The sequence below is a fragment of the Patagioenas fasciata genome, chromosome 3 (genome assembly GCF_037038585.1).
Source record: "Patagioenas fasciata isolate bPatFas1 chromosome 3, bPatFas1.hap1, whole genome shotgun sequence".
NCBI lineage: Eukaryota > Metazoa > Chordata > Aves > Columbiformes > Columbidae > Patagioenas > Patagioenas fasciata.
The window spans coordinates 42,666,115-42,685,965 of record NC_092522.1 but is presented as its reverse complement, the minus strand read 5'-3'; the positions used below and the strand labels follow the sequence as shown (position 1 = coordinate 42,685,965).

The 19,851-nt window shown below is 38.4% G+C and overlaps 1 protein-coding gene and 1 long non-coding RNA gene across 4 annotated transcripts in view; one reads left to right on the top strand and one right to left on the bottom strand.

Moving 5' to 3' along the window:
- Window positions 1–19,851, bottom strand: part of SMYD3 (SET and MYND domain containing 3) — a 404,221-nt gene that overhangs the window by 254,584 nt on the left and 129,786 nt on the right. The window lies entirely within an intron of this gene.
- The window catches only part of LOC139827711 (uncharacterized), a 74,899-nt gene that overhangs the window by 31,525 nt on the left and 23,523 nt on the right, over window positions 1–19,851 (top strand). Inside the window, exon 3 of the long non-coding RNA XR_011738629.1 lies at window positions 1,478–1,551. This is a non-coding gene — a long non-coding RNA (uncharacterized lncRNA). The remainder of the gene's footprint in view (window positions 1–1,477; window positions 1,552–19,851) is intronic.

Genomic DNA, 19,851 nt, shown 5'->3' with positions numbered 1-19,851 from the left:
GCACTTCTTCTGAAGAGATCATGATTTCTTTTAAGATGTGGGGAGAACAGCAGAGAGAAACCTTCTGTCTCCAAATTCTGTCTTTCCCCAAAGGAAAAAGTAGATCCTCCCTCTACATTCAGAGGTACAAAAAAAAAAATACAAACTGAAGACTGTCACAGAAGTGATTTAACATCAGTAGTCACTAAATTAGAGATATAATTAGTTTTAGTTTAAATATCAGGTGGGATGATGAACCTCTTTTATTTTTTCTCTCTTTGCCTCCTTCACATCCCCATGTCAGAAGCCATCATAACAAACAATACACCACAGAGTAGCAAAAACCTGTTATTTTCACTACTCCCAATAGCAAAGATCTCCTGAAACAAGAGAATTTGCATACATTTGGCCTTCTGAATTTGAAGTCTTCTGGAAGGAAATCGCTACTCTTTAACATCCTAAACATGAATTTTCAATTTATTTATTCAAACAGACTGCTCTCTCGCTCTTTGTCTGGAATAAAATTACTTAATTTTTAACTGTAAAAGTAAATAACCTAAGTAAGCACATTCTGAGAATTAAGAATAAATGACAAAAACATATGTTACACCAGTGTTTATGTAGAAGCATAGATCACATTGCTGTAAACACTCTGCTTGTTTACTTTATAAGCACTGATGTAATCCTTCGAATAGGAATGTTTCCGTAAAAGAAATACCACAAAATCATCCTACATAGCTGGTAGGACTGTAGCACTCTGAGGACCAATATGTCTATGAAATGCTACACAGCCCACTGAATTTGGGACTAAGAGACCCTGGGCTCTGCCTTCCGACCTTGCTGCCTAACAAGCAGCTACAGCAGCTTTTCATAGGAAAATCTAAGCTTTCTGTGCCCCATTTTCACAGAAATGCAGAATGGGAATAATGACAATTTTCTTTACAAAGCATTTTGTGATCAACAGGTGAAAACACAGTAATACAAGCTTATTTTCTCCAATGTGTCGAGCTTTCTCCATGCAAGCTCATTTGTGTTATTCATGCCTGAAGGATGCAAGAGAAAAATACTTCAGCACCACGATGCTAAAATTGTTCTTCTTTGCTATTCCCTGCTGCTGTTGTAGCATATTTTGTTGACAGTATCCAGTATGGCTGGTGTTAAACAAACAGGAATGGTACTTACATCTGCTCGGAGAAGGGTTGCCTAGCAACTGCAATCAAAGGGTGTTTTACCCTCACTGATCCACTGTAAATTAATAGAAATCTCTCTACAATATTCTAACACCATATGTTTTAGTGGCTATATAAATGTTTTATTATTATTATTATTATTTTGTAGCTAATGTGTTTCATTTCATGATCTGCTTCAGTCAAAAAATGGAGCAGCAAGAAAAGGTCAGATTATGAAGCACAAAAAGGTTCAGATATTTGTTTGATGTAGAAATATTCTGTGACAGCTCATTGCATTTATTTACTATACCTTTTTTGTGCCATTTCAGAATCTATTTCAGCTGCCCCATGGGAGCCTAAAGCCATTATCCTGAATTATCATTCTGAATGCAAATTTCACAAGGTAACACCAAATTGTGAAGGTTTTGATTCTTGTAGTTACTGATATGCTTTGCCTTTTGAGAGGTTACAGGTCTGTTATTTGTTTGCATATTAACAGCAATGATTTTCAGTATGCCTGACATTACGGTGTTCATTTATCATATGTGTAATAGCTGAATACCAGAAGATGTGCTACAGAGCGCATGTCAACACATAAGAAAGAAATTAGTATCTGAGATATTAAACCAGTTATGCAAGCAATGATACAAATCAATCAAATGTGGATTAAAGAGAGCTGGTAGAGCCTATTGATTAGGTTTTAGCAAGTTCTATTTCTGACCATATTGAAACAGGAGCAGATTTTTTATTTGGAAGGCTTTTACTGAAGATCCCAAACCAAAAAGCCTGGAATTTATTGGTGAATGTTAGAAGTCCCACACTCTCCTCATCACAAGAATAGCTTTGGCACTAGGAAAGACCAATCAGGTTGGTAAAACCTAGATGTGTCTATATACTTTCTTTCTTCCGTTATGTTCAGACATACTTCTATAATGTCTGAATCTGACCCTGAAAATGCCCTGGTTTACCAGTCAGCTCCCAAAACAGCTTTTCCACCATTTGATGCACCTGCCCTTAGCTCTCCGTCTTCCACACCACACATACTAACCACATGTATTTACATATTATTTGACTTTTTAAGTTCTTCCACCCATTCCCCCATGCCCCTATGTCTTCCATATATTAATTCTTAAAGGGAAATGACTTTGCTATCTGCCAGACACAGGCATTTACTGGATAGCAGCTAGTGGACCAAGATGTTAACTGGTGATGGAACAACAAAACCAGGCACGAAGAAGCAACAGATAGAAGAATATACCTGTACTTGAACAAATGCTTAGACATTTTGGTATTTCCTGGCTCTGCCTAGACCATTACGGGAGACTGCAGTTTGTTTTGTCCATGAACTATAAGCAGTAGCAGAGCAAGCTGAAATGCTTTGCTTAGCAGAACCCTCCACGCCTCCCCTTCCCTCCACAAGTCAGTGCCCTGTGCTCTGTGCAGTCCAAGATCAAATGCGACTCCAGCAAAAGCAGCTCCTGGATTCTTCTGCTGTGCTTTTCTCTGCTTAAAAGGTGAACTTTAAAATGAACAGCACTCTATGCCAGGTCAGGAATTTACTGAAAACCAGCAACACTGTAGGATGCAAGATGGACTTTTGATTCTTCCAGAAACTACCAGACTGAGCCATGCAGTGACTTCAGCTTAGCACTGTCTGTGGTTATACTGGTTTTCATCCTCTTAAAACATGCACTATATTTGTGCAGCTCCCTCAGCAGAAGTGAGGCATATTCTATGACAATAAAAGCTGACAGACATGGCCATGATTAAGAACTACAGATCGCAGAAATCTGACATAAAATTGTTTAGTAATTGCACAACTCTCTTGAAAATTTACTTTGAAATCATATATAAATTCTTTAGATCTGAGGGCTGGTTTGTTTAAGAGGCACATTAAATTACTGTCTTTTCAGGAAAAGTATCTGTGGTCATTGCTGACAAAACTCAGCCTGAGAATACATTTCTTCACAGTTGACTTTTTCAGCTTGGAGAGTCCTAATCTGATGTTTCTCTAGAACAGAAACTGCTCCATAATTTCAATCCTCCTTCTAGCTACCCAATTCACATCTATCACACCTTTACGAATGGAGAAGGAAGAAGGGTCCAAATGTGAGAGCACCACTGACCCTCAAACTGGCACTGATGTTCCCTATTCCATTTTCCACTTCTTTTCCAATAACGTCTACTTCTCGTTTTGAGGTTTTGATTTCTTTTCCCCTCCCTTATGCATCATTCAAGATTTCTCTACAGTGAATTTGATCCATCCTTAACCACCATAGTATGCAAGCTCTTTCCTGTATCATTTATGAATATGTTGCCCTGCATGCACCCATTCTGGACTTCATTGATGCCCTCTCCCCTTCGACTGCACTGATTAATCCACATTTCCTTTTATCTTTCAGCCAATGGATTATTCTCTTATTTCATGAGAACTTAAATTCCTTGAGACACTTTAATGAGATTTCCCTCGTCCACACACTTGCTGAGATCATCAGGGTATTCCACTGCTTTCTGAAGCATGACTCCTCTTTGCAAATGCTGTGTTGGCTCTTCTTCCATACGGTCTATAAATTCCCATAAACCATGGGCCACATGCACATAAATTTCACTCTTTACTACAGTTCCTATCCACTTCTGAAATACTGGTTTGTGATTTACCTTGGAACTTTTTTTTTTTTAATCTAGCATGCCTTTAATCTCTTGAAGTCACACAGTAGAAAAGTGGTTTTAAACAACTGGTTGCACACTAAATGATTTAGCTATTTCTACACATTCCTAGTAATGATGTCCTGCTAATTTTACCCATTGGATCCACACCTTCAACTGACAGCTGTTCAAACTGAAGCAAGTCCTTCCTGTAAATGAGAATGTGTTGCAGCTAATGCCTTCTAGCATATTTTTCAAAATGCTAAAGAAAATTTTGCACAGAGCAGCCACACAGCAGCTAAATTTATCTTATTTATGTGGTTCTTTTACAAAGACATATGCATAAACATGAGAGTCATGAAAGCTCAGAACTGGTGGAAAGTCTTCTACTGAGATAAAAACTACAGTTAATTATGGCAAAGACGCGAGGTAGCACTAATATCTTGGAAAGATGCTTTTTGTTCTTTGAACTAACATAAAAGAGTACAGAAACACTTCCATGGTACTCAAAGCAGAGTAAACAGAATTCTACAAGTTACTCATTCCCCAAAAAGTCAGCAAATATTTTACTTGTCTCTGTAGCCAGCCCTGCCAGGCTCTGTCTCCTCTCCTGAGGCAAGACTGTGACTTGGAGTAAGTCCCTGAGGCACTGAGGCTTCACCCTGTGAGCAGATGGGTAAGGACAGATAGATGCTGGATTTTATTTCTCCAGAATAGTCAGCTGTCACAGCTGGGATGGTCAGAGATTGATCATAGCATGAGACTGGTATATACCAAGGGCAAACTCCTACACACATGCACAGCAAAATAAAATGGGACAAAGTCATACCTCAGAGTGTGCCTCAGTGGCAACGCAGCTTCCGAAAGTTTTTACTTGTTTAATAATGCTTAGTAGCTGTACTGACTCAGAGCTGCCCTCAGAAATGAAATCTAGCCTTTCCCTTTGCAAGAAATACATTTGGAGACCTATGTCTGTTTAATAAGTACTAATTTGTTAATTAAGCTGACCACTGAATTCCCTCTTCAGTCTACACTATACATTGACACATATTGCATGTCGCTTTTGTTGGTTTCTGGGGAAAACAGGAAAAAAAAGAGCAGCTCTTATTTAAAAACAAAAAACAATTAATGTAACATTGACATGAAAGAAAGTTGTTTCTCATCAGTAATTGCTTCCCCCTGGGCTTGATAATGTTTACAAATTAAAGCTTTTTCTTCATATTATGACTTGACCTATCATGAATTATAGCTGCTGTTACCAATTCCACTCCTCCCTGCACACAGAGAAAAAGGCTTGCTACCTCAATTTTGTACTGTAATTAAATATTTTCTGATGGCATATTATTTATTCTTTCTCACCTGCAGCTCTCCTGGCATTTATACATTTCCAAATATTAGCAGGCAATTAAAAAACTGCTATTAACCATATCAATATCTAAGAGCTTGTTTGATGTGAGTGAGACAGTGAACTGCTTGACTGCAAGGAACAAGTTTTTTGGTGTGCTTTTTTTGGTTTGGTTGGTTTGTTTGGCTGTGGGTTTTGTTTGTTTTAATCTGTGCATTATCTAGCACATTGAAGCCTTTTTCCATAACCAAGGCTCTAAAGCAGTCCAGGAGGAAATATGAAAAAATGAATCCTGAGCCAAATTTATCACTAATCTCATTTGACTACTATAAAACTACAAAAGAGTAAAGCAAAGTATTAAAAAGTGAATAGGTATAATTTTTTTATTTTACATTTTTATTAATTTTTTGCTTTAAAAAAATTCAAAATAAGCTACAGCTTTCCACCCAAACCAGCTTCAAAGATAAGTAGTACCTGTTGCACTACACTGTACCAGAAGAAAAGCCAAAATCAAACAAAACGGGAACTCCATATTTCAGACATTCAAATCTAATTCTCTGTATGATTCTTTCAGAACCTCAAGGTTTTCTTCTTACGCCTCTATGCATCATGTATGTTGATTCTACCACAGCAGAATTCAGTGCAGCCCCTGGAAATCCCTGTGTGTTGGTACCAACTGAGAGTTTGGTCAAGAAGCTAAAAACAAACTATTCTCTCACAAACTCAGTGGGCTTCCAAGAGGCTCAGTAAAAACCCCTCAATCACAATCCTAACCTGCCATGCTGACACGCTTGACAACTTTACGACAGCCAGCCTGCCACTTTGCACCTTGCTCTGCATTTCACCAGATCTCCTGCATGAGATGGGCCACAGTTAGCATCCCCACCTCCCTCCTCTGCTCCTCCAAACAGCTATGGGGGCAGGGGGAGGCTGCCTGTCCCTTCGTGAGCTTGAAAAGCCAAGGATCAGGCAACCATCTGGCATTTCTCAGTTGGGAAGGGCAGCAGAGCTCAGAGACCTGGGGAGCGCTCAGCAGAGCGTGATAAATGTAGAGGGCACAGGAATTGCAGGTAGAACTGGGAGGGGATCTATTTTATTTAGTGTTTTGCTTAAATAACATTAATGAGCAAAAGTATGTGCTAAAACAGACTTGGGCACAACTGGCATTCCTTTTTAGAGAGAAGATGACGGCGATGGCCTCCATGGTCACCCTGGGGCAGCATGGGAGGGCAGCAGAAACGCCCAGTCTCTGGCACACCTCAGCACGGACTGACCAAGCCACACACAAAGCTTTGTGACAGCTTCAAGTGTGCACAGGGGGACAAACCAGCAGCTGTTCTTCCCAAAAATAATTTGCTGATGTTAGAAACCCAAGTTTAAAAAGACATTAATCTATAGATCAACAACCAACTCTTTAGAGGCTCCACAAGCAAAGCACCTGTAACAGTCAATAAGCGTTTTGCTTTATTATAGACAAAGCGATTTGACTTTACGTGCCCAGCATATTAATGAAAAATAAATTGTATACGGCATAATAATTAATGCACACTAACATACATTTGGTTGCTAAAATATTTTTTAACCCAACAAAATTCAGAGGTTTTCCCATTTTGTCAACCTATGAGAAAAAGGAATTGCCTTGGCAAAGGCAACTAACTTGGAGTCTAAATGCACCCAAAAGCCAGGATCTGCAAAACACATTATTTCTCACTTAATGTTAATTTAAACCTAATCTATTTCTTTAAAAGGACTTGGTCCAGGCCCTTTGAGACACACTTGCCTACAAATATACCGAAAATAAAAAATTTTGCAAAGGGAATTTTAAAGGCGTCCCATAGCTGAACAAATTTAATCAACTTCAGTTAAAATACATAAATGAAAATAGACATTTTTGTGTCCAACATTTAAACTAATGTAGTTCATGTAGTGTAATGTAGTTAAGACACTAATCAGTGTTCCTGACAAATGGTGAATTTTCAGCAGTTTACGGTACTGAAAATACTTGCATTTAGTCTCTACCCTTACTACTCTCTTTTTCAGAAATAAAGCCATGTACATTTATGGCTATTTTTTTCCCTCAACAGAAGAAATAAATAAACAGTATCAGGAAAATGGGATTTTACAATGAGTTAGTATTTATCACACTAAACCACTAAGACTTCTTGCTCAGCTGGAACCGTGCACATTCCCAGATGGTGTATTGGATTATAATTTCACGAAACGAGTTTACTCTCTCAACAGTATCTCTTGCATTTTCCTACGAAGAGTCATCTAAATACTTCCAGAGTCTCTATTCCCACTCCCTGTGGAGTCTTCCGTATCTTTTCTATACGACATTATTTTATTTTGCTATCATAGAATAATTATATGTAGGAATTATGCTACTGAGCTAATTCTATATGATTTTTAATTTTTATTATTTCATTGTAATATTTATATTAAGCTTGTTACAGGTTTTTTTTTTTTAATCCAATACATTTCACATAGTTCATTTTCCCTCTACTTGATATCTTTAATAACCAAACTATGACCTGTCATGTTTTTTCATGGTCTTTTCTGAAGGTCAATGAAATGTAAAAATTATTCTGTGTTGACACCTAGGTGAGCCAAGATTTCATCAGTATTAGCAAAATATTATGTCTCAGGTTATTCAACACCTATAAATACACCAGCTACGAAGGAGACAAAACTCCTCCCCTCCAGGAGAGCTGCACGAAGCCTAGAAAGACAACTGCATTTCTGCTGTTATAGAGAGAGCAACTCACTGACTGCATAATGGGCACAGGAGCTGACCTCGGACCTGCTGGATTTTGGCACCAAGTGCCAGCCCGAAGCTGCAGCCCCTCCTGCTGCAGAGATGAGAGATGGTGCCAGACCCACTTTGCTGTCACCACAGCACGTGCTGCCCATGGCCATTCAGTGTGCAGGTGGTGGAGGAGAAGGCTTGGCCAAACATCTGTCCCTGAAGCAGATGCTCCGATTTCAGATTGATTCATTTCGAGAGAAATGGGGCATTAAAGAAGGTCATCCCTTAGTGGCACCTATGACCACCCCCTTCAGGGTAGTCAGAGCAACAGCGATGACTGGAACATGGCAGCAGGGCAGGTGCCCTCCTACCCCAGGCACTCCTCAGCCCCTTCAAAGGAAGAAGATAACCTGTCTTCCTGAACACGGATGGTGTCCCAGGATACTGGCGAGTTAGAGGAATGGCACTGTGCTTAGAAAGGTTTTATTTCTTTTTTCCTACCCATTCTATTATGTCTCTGAACTGCACCAGAAAGGTGTTTGGGAACCAGCACAGAGCTCGTGCATCACTAGCTGCACTTCCTGCCAGTGATGCAGAAGTGACCACAAGCAACTGCAGCAGCCCACCCTGAGGACACACAGAAACTGGACAGTGAAGCACCACTTCTGAAGCTCAGGGAGAAGCCTGATTTGGACAGTATTCCAGAAGAAGCCAAGGGAACTCCACCAGCAGAGGGCTGGGCACGCCACCATGCCAGGCAGCACCCCATGGTGCTGAAGGGCAGTAACAGTGAGAGGCCAGAGATGTCCGTGTTTAACCCCAATCACACAAAAAACCTGGCACTAAACAGATTTGTGAAATATGAGTGAGGGAGGCATCACATTAGTCTTCCTGAACAGAAATCTCTCACTGGAAGGATCACCTGTGAAAGTGTCCACCTGAAGCTCATGAAGTAGAGAAAAATATGCTGATATGTACTATTTTAGAGATGAAACAGAACATTTGTTTCCTCACCTTACCTAGACTCAAGATAAATATACCAGGGGAACAAGACAAAACGTAACAAAAAACAAATCATCAGGGTTTTCTAGCTAAATTAGTAGGTTACACTGCTCGGAGATGTTACAATGTTATTTGGCTCTAGGGCTTGTCAGTGCCCTTATGTAATCCAACATCCAAGGCCTTTACATGATCCTCCCTTTGTTCTAAAATGAAGGCTACCCTCCAATTCATCAATTTTGCTTGTACAAGTGGAAGGAAGCTCATGGGTACTCTTTAGTGGTAGGACATTACGTTTTAATTAAGGTCATCATCTGGTAAATTGGAATGTGGCTCATTTTGTTAAAACCTGATACTTTTTGCACATTTAAGTAGTTTAAAAAAGGCACTGTTTACTGCATACATACATTCAACATCGTAAGTAACAACTGCTTCAGTTAACATGAGTAACACAGCAGTCAGTGCTGCAGTGACACCTTTACTACTGTAGACCTCTTAAAATAACCAATTTTTGTAATTTGCATAGATGGTGAAGCAAACCACAGTTTCTGAAAGAATCATTCTTGTTCCCCAAAAGATAAGTAATGAAGCGAACACAGCCATATACTCTCAAAATAATTTTGCTAAGTGAATGCAAGCAAATTCGATATCAAGCTAAGCCTCTAATATGGTTATAATCACTGTGAGGATGCCTGCTGCTTCTGGCCACATAGGGAATTGTCTAAGTTGCTCAGTCAAATATCATTACTGGTTAATGACAGAATGGCTCAAAAGTTTGCTTGGCTTTTACTGTCAAACTCATGCAACACTTCAGATGGTTTAGTATGCACTACATATTAGAGGAAAAAAAAAAAAAATCTATGGAGGGAAAACTACCAAAAGTTATGCAGTTGTGTTGCCCCCTCTAGCCCCACAGATTCAGTGAACAAAGAAGAAAAAAAAAATCACCTGATCAAAACACCTGGAACACAAATCAGTAAACAGATAAAGCTACTTTTTAGTTAATAAGTGAATGGAGTTCTTTGAGATATTTGGTTTTGCTCATGCATTTCATGTGTCCCAGATAACAGTTTTTACTAGCAATGGTTCAACACATGAAGGTTGCATATTGGAACTAGTATGTAAGTATATATTTATACACCTATATGTACACATATAAGATAGGTATATATGTACACATTTCCTATATATACACAAATATATGTATATTTACTATACATATATATGCACACCCCTTCAGAGACCCAAATGTACTAGAGCATTTAATCAAAGCATGAGAGGAGACAGTATATATATGAATTTGTAGATCTGAAGATCAGTCACTGACCTGGCAAGCAACTTCTTTTTCTTTGTCTGCAAACATATGCTTTCCCTGGACGTGAGTCATATGTGGGACTGTATCACAAAGTAATGCATCATTCACAAATCACAGACATTTCATATCTAAGCATTTCTAGAACAGGACTGAATCCAAAACATTAATATTACAGGAGAGTTCACTGGAGAAGCAATTTAACAGACTAGAAGATATCTTCCCTAAGTTAACTTTCCCAAATTATCCTGTGTTATTTGCTAAATGGACAAAACAAATCGCCTGTGCTCCCAGCAAATTTCCCACGAAGACCCAGAGGTGAGAAGGGCGAATATTCAGGCTGCGGTTATACAGTCATTTCAGACACAGACACAGTTTTACCGCAGCTGCTTGAGCCCCATCCGAACTGGTTGGGAAACAGTTTTTCCAACACAGTGGAAACAAGAGTAACTTACTTTGACATAGCTGGAATTTCTGGTGCAACCAAAGGTCTTTCATATTCCATAATCTGGAGCTGGGAAATGCAGCTGGGACTTCAAAGACCAAAACATACACATCTGTTCTGCTTGATTCAGTTCTGGGATTTCAGGCCATGTCTTCCAAATAATGACATTTCTGCTATAACAAGTTGGTTATTAGCTGTTCTGTAATAGGGAGAGGTCTGTTTCTCTACTCACCTCTTTCTAACTGTATCTGGCTTTTCCCTCCAAAAGCTCTCCAAGTTGTATGGGCTGAGGAAGCTGCATGGCTACATATATAGTACCAACAAAGCCACAGGCAGAGCAGTTAGAAGGAGTAAAACAAGGACCTTTCCAAAAACATGGCTTATACAAGCCTTTTTCCTCCACTTCTGCACAAAGTCAACCAGAATTGCCCACACAGCTGCTGTGAGGTGTTCAGGCTAAGTTGCTCATGCTGTGAAGCAAAGGTGGAGAACCCACATCCTAGATACAGCAGCAGGCAGGGACATGCAGCTGGTCGTACTCACCCTGCTGCTCGGTCTTTAAGCATGCTGTTTTTTCCAATGATGGGCTTGCCTCAGCCCCTGAAGAAATATTAGTTTATAATATGGGGAAAAGTAATGAACGGTAAAAATGTTTTGGCTTCTGTAAGACAGAGATTCCTGTGTATTCTATCCACTTCAAGGACAGGTGGATGCCACACACAGCACTGACTGCCTCGGAGTCTAGGTATTTCTTTCCATTCACCTTGAATGGAGCAGAGCAAACAGGTAACACTCAGACATGTAGCTGCAGAATAAATCTGTAATCTGTACCAGCACACTGACATTCCTCAAAGTAATGAGTTAAGAGAGTATAAAAAAAAAAAAAAAGGAGAAAAAAAAAGGGGGGGGGGGCTTTTGCTAGTATTACCTTCACTTAATCACTGTTCAGAAACAGTAGCTGTTTACCCAGAAAGCTGACTCTCACGCAACTTTGGCATCCCATGGATAACAAGCTCAGTGCCATCCAGCACAATTTTTCTCTCACTATTTTACTCAAATTCACTCTTCCTGGATTTTTAATTCCTTCCCATACCGTTCTTCCTGCTAGGAAATGTTTGATTACATCTGTCTTTAAAGTTCAGAGTTTTCTTTAAATTCCATCTGGATGTTTTTGGCTCTTGATTCTTGAATTTGCCATTTCTGTGAATCATGAATTCAGAGATGCATGAACAACCTTACTTGATAGACAGTGGATTATGTTACCTCTCACTTTCCTCTGTTATCTTATATGTTGTCAACTCAGACTTCACATTATGTCACAGTGTACTCTTCCTGAACGGTTATTTTTTGACTGAAAGTTACACAGATGGGCAATTATTTTAAGGCTTGAATACCTGCCAACAATTTTAGTGGCATAAAGCTGATCCCCAAAGCCCACACAACCAGAGAACACCAAAAAGCAGAAGATAACACTGAATTTAAACTATACCAATTTTTATGGATGGCAGAGTTAAAATAAAAAATTTTCACACTATTAAAAAAAAGTCTTCAATCACTACAAGTATATATTAACATGCAAAATTTCACATTTTAAATCCCCAAAGAATAACTAGGGAGAAACAAACCAACTCAAAGAATAAAAGGGATTTACTTATTTTTGTATTTTAAGATAAGCATACTAATAATGGAAGGAGTATGGAAACCATCCTTTAAAGTTCTACACGTATTTATCTATAAAAATGAATAAAATACAGGCACTACACTTGAAAAAAATTGTCACCTAGAGAAGTGGCTCACTTTCCATGTCCTCTAGGTTGACAACAGAATAGTCAGTGACTAATAATTCCTCTGTTAACTATCTATTACCCATACACTGAAACTGGGACAAGAAACATGGAGCATTTCACATAAGCTACCAGAAAACTGTCCATGCACTGTGGCTGCCTCCTGTTACCAGCACCCATTGATTCTGCATCCTGCCGCTGTTGCTGTGAGGGTGCAAAATGGGCCCACCTACAGAACAGCCCAAGGCACAACCAGTGTCAAAAAAAACGTAAGTTTACATCTACCTCCACTGTGGACAAATATAACAATACACACACAAGTTTTTACCTAAATATACAAAGTTGGATGGGACACAGTCAAGCCTGGCTCTGGTAAAATCACCTGCTGCATTCCCCTCTCTCCCCCTAAAAGCTCCACAAAGTTCTTATCAATTTTCAAAAAGTCTTAAGCACACCATCAGAGGCCCTGAAAAATGTACATCGAGAATTATGACTTATTGGTTTGCACAGGATGAAACAAAACAGTGATAATAAGGACAAAACAAGATATCAATCTAAATCAGGCTTTCAACAGAAAGCGTTGCCATAAAGTGGTCTGTGCTTCAAAGTCCTCAGGGAGAGGTCTGTGATTTCCTGAGGAATCATTGACAGAAAGACACAAAATTCATAAATCCACAAAATCCATGGTTCCAAAATCCATAAAACATTAAAGAGGTTAATAATTAAATACATGAGCCACTCTTGTCTGAGAAGAAAATTTAGAAACTCTAGCAAGTTTCGATGACATCAACTTGTTCAATGACATCAACTTTCTTAAGCACAGTACAGACTTTCCTCCTCCTTTTGTATTCCTTCTCCAAAAGGAACGATGCTAAACAGTGAAAAATTGAGCATATGATGCTCTGCAGCAGACCCAGAAAAGGCTGGGTCCTGAGCAATAAATTTCTTGGGGATTGTTCATGTTACCAGGATTTTCATACATCAATACCACCAAGTGTCATCTCCATAAAATACATACCATTAGAATAAAAGGCAAAGATTTCAAACAAACTGATCTTTTTTTTTAAACTTTGTTCAAACAAAGTATTTCTGAATAGGACAAACATTACTATTATTTGAATTGCATGAACTAATTTTCCTGATTTTAAGATAATTTTATGTTTATTTTTCCTACATATGATTCTCTTTCCTTTTCTCCACTTCTTTTCTACAAATTCTGAGAATGCACAGCCTTACCTACAGCCTCTCTTTCTGCTACATATTTCCCTACAAAACCCAAATTCAGTAATACAAGTGTTCAAAACGAGCTGCTAAGAATGAAGAGAAAAATTCTATCAAAAACTTACTTTTCATTCATTTAAGAGTCTCTTCTGCTACTTGGTTAAAAAAAACCAAAACAACTGTAAGCAGTCATCTAATGTTTTATTTCATTATCAAGCAGGTCATGTTTACAGAACTCTGAGGAAATCCTGACATTTATTTCAGGTACATGAAATCATGTGTTCATACATGGACACATGAACAGCTCCGGAGATCTGTAAAGATCCTTCTTGGCAGAAGCGCCCTACTAACCAAATATGATCCATGAGTAAAGAAGAAAGGAATGAGAAAGTGAAGGGACACATTGGAACATGTCAGTCAACCATTTATTATTAACAAGGCCAACCATACCTACACACTCTAGTGCTAAGTTTTACAATTTCATTTCAATAAGCTAACTAAAATAGATGATGCTGCAGAATTGCTGGCTTCATAAACCACACAGGGTTCTGATTTTGGAGCATGCAATAATTAAGGATATATTGGTTAGCCGCTGCGGAGACTGCTTATTTCTAATAGGAGTGAAGTTATTTAACCTCTGGCTTTCCAAAAACATTAAGAGGAACAGCCTTCTAGACTGTGATTTGGCTCCATGCTAAAAGTGGTTTAATAAAGCAGCTCATCTCTTTACCATCACATGGAAGTACCAATAGCAGGTTTGACACTTCAGAGAGGAAGGACAGACTGTTCCTCTTGCTCATGGATACTTCACCCAAAACCAGTCCCCAGATTTGAGTGGAGGCATTAATGGTGGTGTCAGTCAACCCACAAAGGGAAGGAAGACAATACATGTTGCAGAACTATGAGTTCTGTGAATCAGTTTAGAACACAAATAGGAAAATGAACAGTAGTCACTGTAGAGATAGGTAGCATGAGAAAAAGCACTGTACTATGGGGGAAAATCAGGCATGTAACAAAGACCTACAAAAACTTCATCAGGAATTAATGGGAACTCTCTTTCCACTGGCAGCCAGCTCCCATTCAAATCAATGCAGAAGGGCTTCCTGAGCAGATTTCTAACAGGATAGCACCAGCCTTGCAACTAGATGACTGCTAATTGCTACCTGGACTGTGAAAGATTCTCCATAATTTTAGTACTTGAAAGAAAACTGGGTTAGCAACCTCTGTATAATTGGATTTCTAACAAGAGAAAGGATTTCAGACGCAGGATGCCCAAGAAGGAAGGAAAGGGGAGATATCACTATTTTTCTTTTTCTTCATTTATTTGTTCTTTTATCTCACTGGTGACCTCCACCTTATTTTCCTTCACTGTAAGGGAGAAATGATCATTAATGGTATAATGCACATAATTATTCATTAGTGTTGCTTCTCTTATCTTAACCGATCCTGTCTTCTTGACTTCCACAATTTGGTCAGGCAAACTCCCTTGATATAAATATATACGTATTGAAATTGCTACGACAGCTTTCTGGTAAAAGAAAACTGCTACTAAATTGACTGAAAATTTTCCATTAAAACAGTTTCCCACTACAATATGTCTTTGAAGGCACTGTGCTTTTGCTAAATATTATTGACTAATTTAAAATAACACTCAAGGCTTTTTTTTTTTCCTAAATAAAAATATCCTATTTCACAGAAACATCAGTTACAAAAAAAATTTTACTTTACTTACTCATGAATGTTCGCAATATTCATTCATACCATCACCAATAGTAGACTTCCACTGATAGACCAGAATGACAAGATACCACAATCGTTTGACTGAGAATTTCAATTGAATATTTAGACTGTACGACAGCATCAAGCACATTGTGAACTCCTACTATTTTCATGACACTAAATAACAAAAATTAAATAAACATCAAAATTAATGTTTTTTTGACAGAAAAGTTACATTTTCTCAAGCTACATCTTATGCATTATTTTATCTCAAATTTGCAGTGAGTTTTGGAAATATTTCAGTTTTGCAAATATGAAATCAATGCAAAGTGCCTTCTCACTAGGCTGCTTCAGCTTCTCTCATTCGCAGGAGCAGAACCCTCCACGGCTCCACCAGCAGCTCATCCCATCTTACACAGGCCTGTCCACCCCTAGAGAAAAAACAAAGCACCAGCCCCACAGAAACTGTTCTCTCTTTCTCAAGACAAGGACCTGTGTAAAACAATTATCCTCTGCATCTATGTACAGACACACAAGGCAAGTGTGGAAGTATGACTTCGTTCCTCACTTTTTGTGATTCTACAGTACAACAGCAAAAATATTTTACCATGTACTCTAAATGTCTAATGCCACTCAGTCATGACAGTTCTCTTACAGAATACTAGAAAAGTAAGAATAAGTTTTTGGATAAGCAGCTATTATCATATCTTGTAGCCAACTGGTTATAAACCTCCCTGCTCTATTCAACATTTCAGCATTTTTCAAACCTCAGAAATCTAAAACTTCATTTCACAATCCCTAAAGTATATTCCAGGAGTTGTCACACTTATCAGCAATGAAGAAAAAAGGAAAAAAAAAAAAAAGGACAGGAAATGAAAATTTGTAGAAAATGCAAAATAAGAAAAAACAATCTCATTTCATTCAGATAAATGTCAGTATTACATTGTCAAGCAGCCTGAAATTTCTGGAAGTATCACAGGACAATGAAACCTGAATGACAAGGGGAAAAACTGCTGGCCTACCAACTTTTTGCTGTCCCCTATTTCACCTCCCTGGATGACAAGAAGCATTTAGCTACTGTGCCAAGATTTGAGTTGAAAAAAAATTGCTGCCAAATCCCAGTAAAACCAAAATAAATCCCAGTAAAACCAAAGACAAAATTGCAGAACAGAGACCTAATTCTGTGCTGATTGTCAATGGTCTTAGACACAAATAATATACACTTCTAAGCTCTTTGGTCTGAGAAAGTTACTCTTGCAGCATTTCTCCATATGGAGAGTTTGAGAGAGTTTCCAGTAAGCTTTGCAAGTTTTTCCTGTATAACACATGTGGGCTCATCTATCACATAAACGTTTTGAATTAATGACACAATAACATTTTATAAAGGAGACAAAATCCATTCCATCTTTCCTGGCCAAAGTTGTCTTTTCCAATTTAAGTCCTTCATTTACTGATCAGGAGCTACATTACCATTAGCTAAGATCCATGTAAGTGTAGACAGATCAGTAATGCAGATACCTCATATTTTACTGCTATTGTCTGAAGTTCCCAGCAATATCTACTCTTTCTCCAGATCAGTTAAAGAAAAAATATAAATAGAAAAAAAAAAGAAAAACATCCCACACCCACAGTCCAATTTTTTCTTTCTTTTTTTTTTTTTTGTTCAATAAGAGAAAGTTGCTACAAATCATATTCTCCTGCAATGGCTGGAACAGTGAATGCAGAGAGTCATTGCAAAGCTAAAGTGCATGTGTGAAAGAAGCAGCATTTCTCTTCCTTTCTAAAAGCATAACACTTCTTTCTAAATACTGTCTGAAATTGTGGTTCTTAGTTTCCTTCCAGTTTTTATGAGAAAAATATTCTGTGAAAATGCGACCCTGTAAGCAGCAATTCCAATTTATATAGCAGACGGCTTAAAATGCCTTTCTACATTTAAAGCCATGTTCATTTAATGGCCAGTCAGCTGACTCCTGCCTTGGCTATCTCCAGGGGGGAAGACAGATTCCCATTAGCAATTCTGTGGCTGGGAGAAACCTCTGGTCTATGCACAAGTTTTAGCAAGGTCTGCTTTCTCTGCATCACCTACAGAAAGGGGCAATCCTCAAGAGACTTGCTCCTGTTCTCTTCTGATGAAGGAACCCTTTGCATCTCCTCTGCTTTTTATCACCCAAAATACAGATCTCATCAGTAACTACAGGAAAGAAATATCTAACTATTTTTAATGTTTGGGGTTTTTCTACAAAAACAATGCCAATGTATGAGGATTGAATCCAGTAAGGTTTAACAGTAAAGAAAACGATACCATGTAATCCCTCTCGGTAATAGATGAAAAGGTACCAGAAAAAAACAAGCCAAGAAAATTCATGAAGCAGGGGGTGGGGTGAGTGGGAAATGTGCTCTTTATACAGAGACACTCAATTATCCTTAAAATATAACCGGAACCATAAAGATAAACAGAGCCCTTCAATAATACACATATTCAACATCAGTGTCATTACCACTCACACGAAGGTTAAAATTTGTGTGTAGTTCTGATTCAGTATCAGTTCAACACAACAATGACATGAATGGTGCTCCTCTGATTACGTTTGTATTATAGAAATTAAACATACGAATTTTGCCTTAAAGAAGTACTAGATATATAATGTTGTTTCTGTAACACATATGGTTTGTCTGGGGGCAAGTGGTTTTTTCTCTTTTTAATCTCCTTAAAAGAACAACAATCTCTCCTTCGTATGGGGTAGAATCTAGAAAGGCTTATTTTTCATAGAAGAGACTGAACTGTCTCCTATAAATGTTTTTCTAGTACATCTACATGATCTAAGGTAATGACTATAATAGAAAAGCCAATGAAAAATAATGGATGAATTTATTTTAAATATAAGAAGATTTGTTTTACCAGTTGTAGCCAGACAATGCCATAAAATAAAATAATCCCCTAAAAATGGCAGTCCACAAAAGTAGTCAATAGATATCAGGATAAGCACTTGCTAATCAATAGCAATAAGTCAGTACAATTTAGCTAACAGAACTGTTTTTGTAATACCTGACTCACTAGTATAAAAAATATCAGGCCAATGCTGTAAATAAAAAAGCTACTTAGTGGATTATAAGGCAGGAGGATGAAGAAATGGGACAGCACCGTACTACTCCTTACCGCTCATGTCAAAATCTGTTCTGTTTTGCAGAAGATAGAGCTGTTGTAATGCTGTATCATACAATTAGTTTAAAAGGGTACAAAATACAATATTTAGAAAAATCCACTTACTGTAGAATAATTGTACCTGCTCACTAAAAACAAGCCTTCCCTAACTGGAAAACAAGTGGTAGATGAAAAAAAAAAAGTATAAAATTTAAGATTATCATTAGTAAATATGAAACATGAAATGTACACACTTATGAGATTCCTATGCTGTACAAAAAAGTACTAATTACAGGTAATCATCCGGAGTACCTGGAAAACTGACAGTATATTACATGTGTATTTTATTGCTCACATTTAACCATTGCATGAAGCCTTCAAGTTTTACTCAACATACACTGCAGATAATGAGCACTTTACCAGGACAAGAACTCCCTAGGGACAGTCCTGACCACCAAAGCCTTATTTTTATATGAGGGGGTAGGACACGTGGACAACTGACACTCCTTGTCCAAAGCAACTGAACACTGCAGCACTCTGAGGTGCTTTCAGAGAGTGCAGAAGAATGTTAGGTCCTGGAGAAAGGGGTCATCTGAGTAACCACAGCTTTGATTTCTCTAACAAAGCGGAAGAGAAAAAATAAGAAAGGAAAAGTTATTTACCAGACATTTGCTTCAAATAAATTGAACCGAAATGGAAACACACTCAGGTTGATCCTTTTTTTAAGCATGTTCGAATACTTTCACAGCAGAAACCTTATCTGTGTGTGCAGACTCCAGCAACAAAAAGCTTCTTTGTTCGGTATAAACTCGGGCTGCAAGAACAAGCCATCTTCTTTGCCTTTAGCACATGTAGTTGCTCCTTCCTCCTATGCATTCCCACATGGTGCTGCGGAGGATCCTCATCCCATCTCTGCGGCTGTGTCACCCATCTCTTTGGGCTCAGCTTGGCTTCCCCTTTCCTCTCCACCCAGACTCCTGGACTGCCAAGGAACTCTCTGGCCTATTTTCATTTCTCCCTAAATCCCTGAAGTTTTGTTTGCCAGTTTGCTGATGACAGAGAGGTCCTTCACCTGCTTGTTACCATTTTCGAATCTGCACTTTCACATGTACCTCAGGGAGCAGCAGTTCAATTTCTAGGACTTCACTGTCACCGTGTATCACACTGACCAGCGCTGTGTCTCACCACACTCTCCAGAGGACAGGATGGGCTGTTCCCCTCCTCCTAGGGTCACCTCAGTTAATACTTCTATTTCTTGTTTCTCATCTTTTAGGTGGATCCTAAGCTTCTAAAAAAATAAATCTGTTTTAAAGCCTGTTCGCTTTAAAGCCTCAAATCAAATTC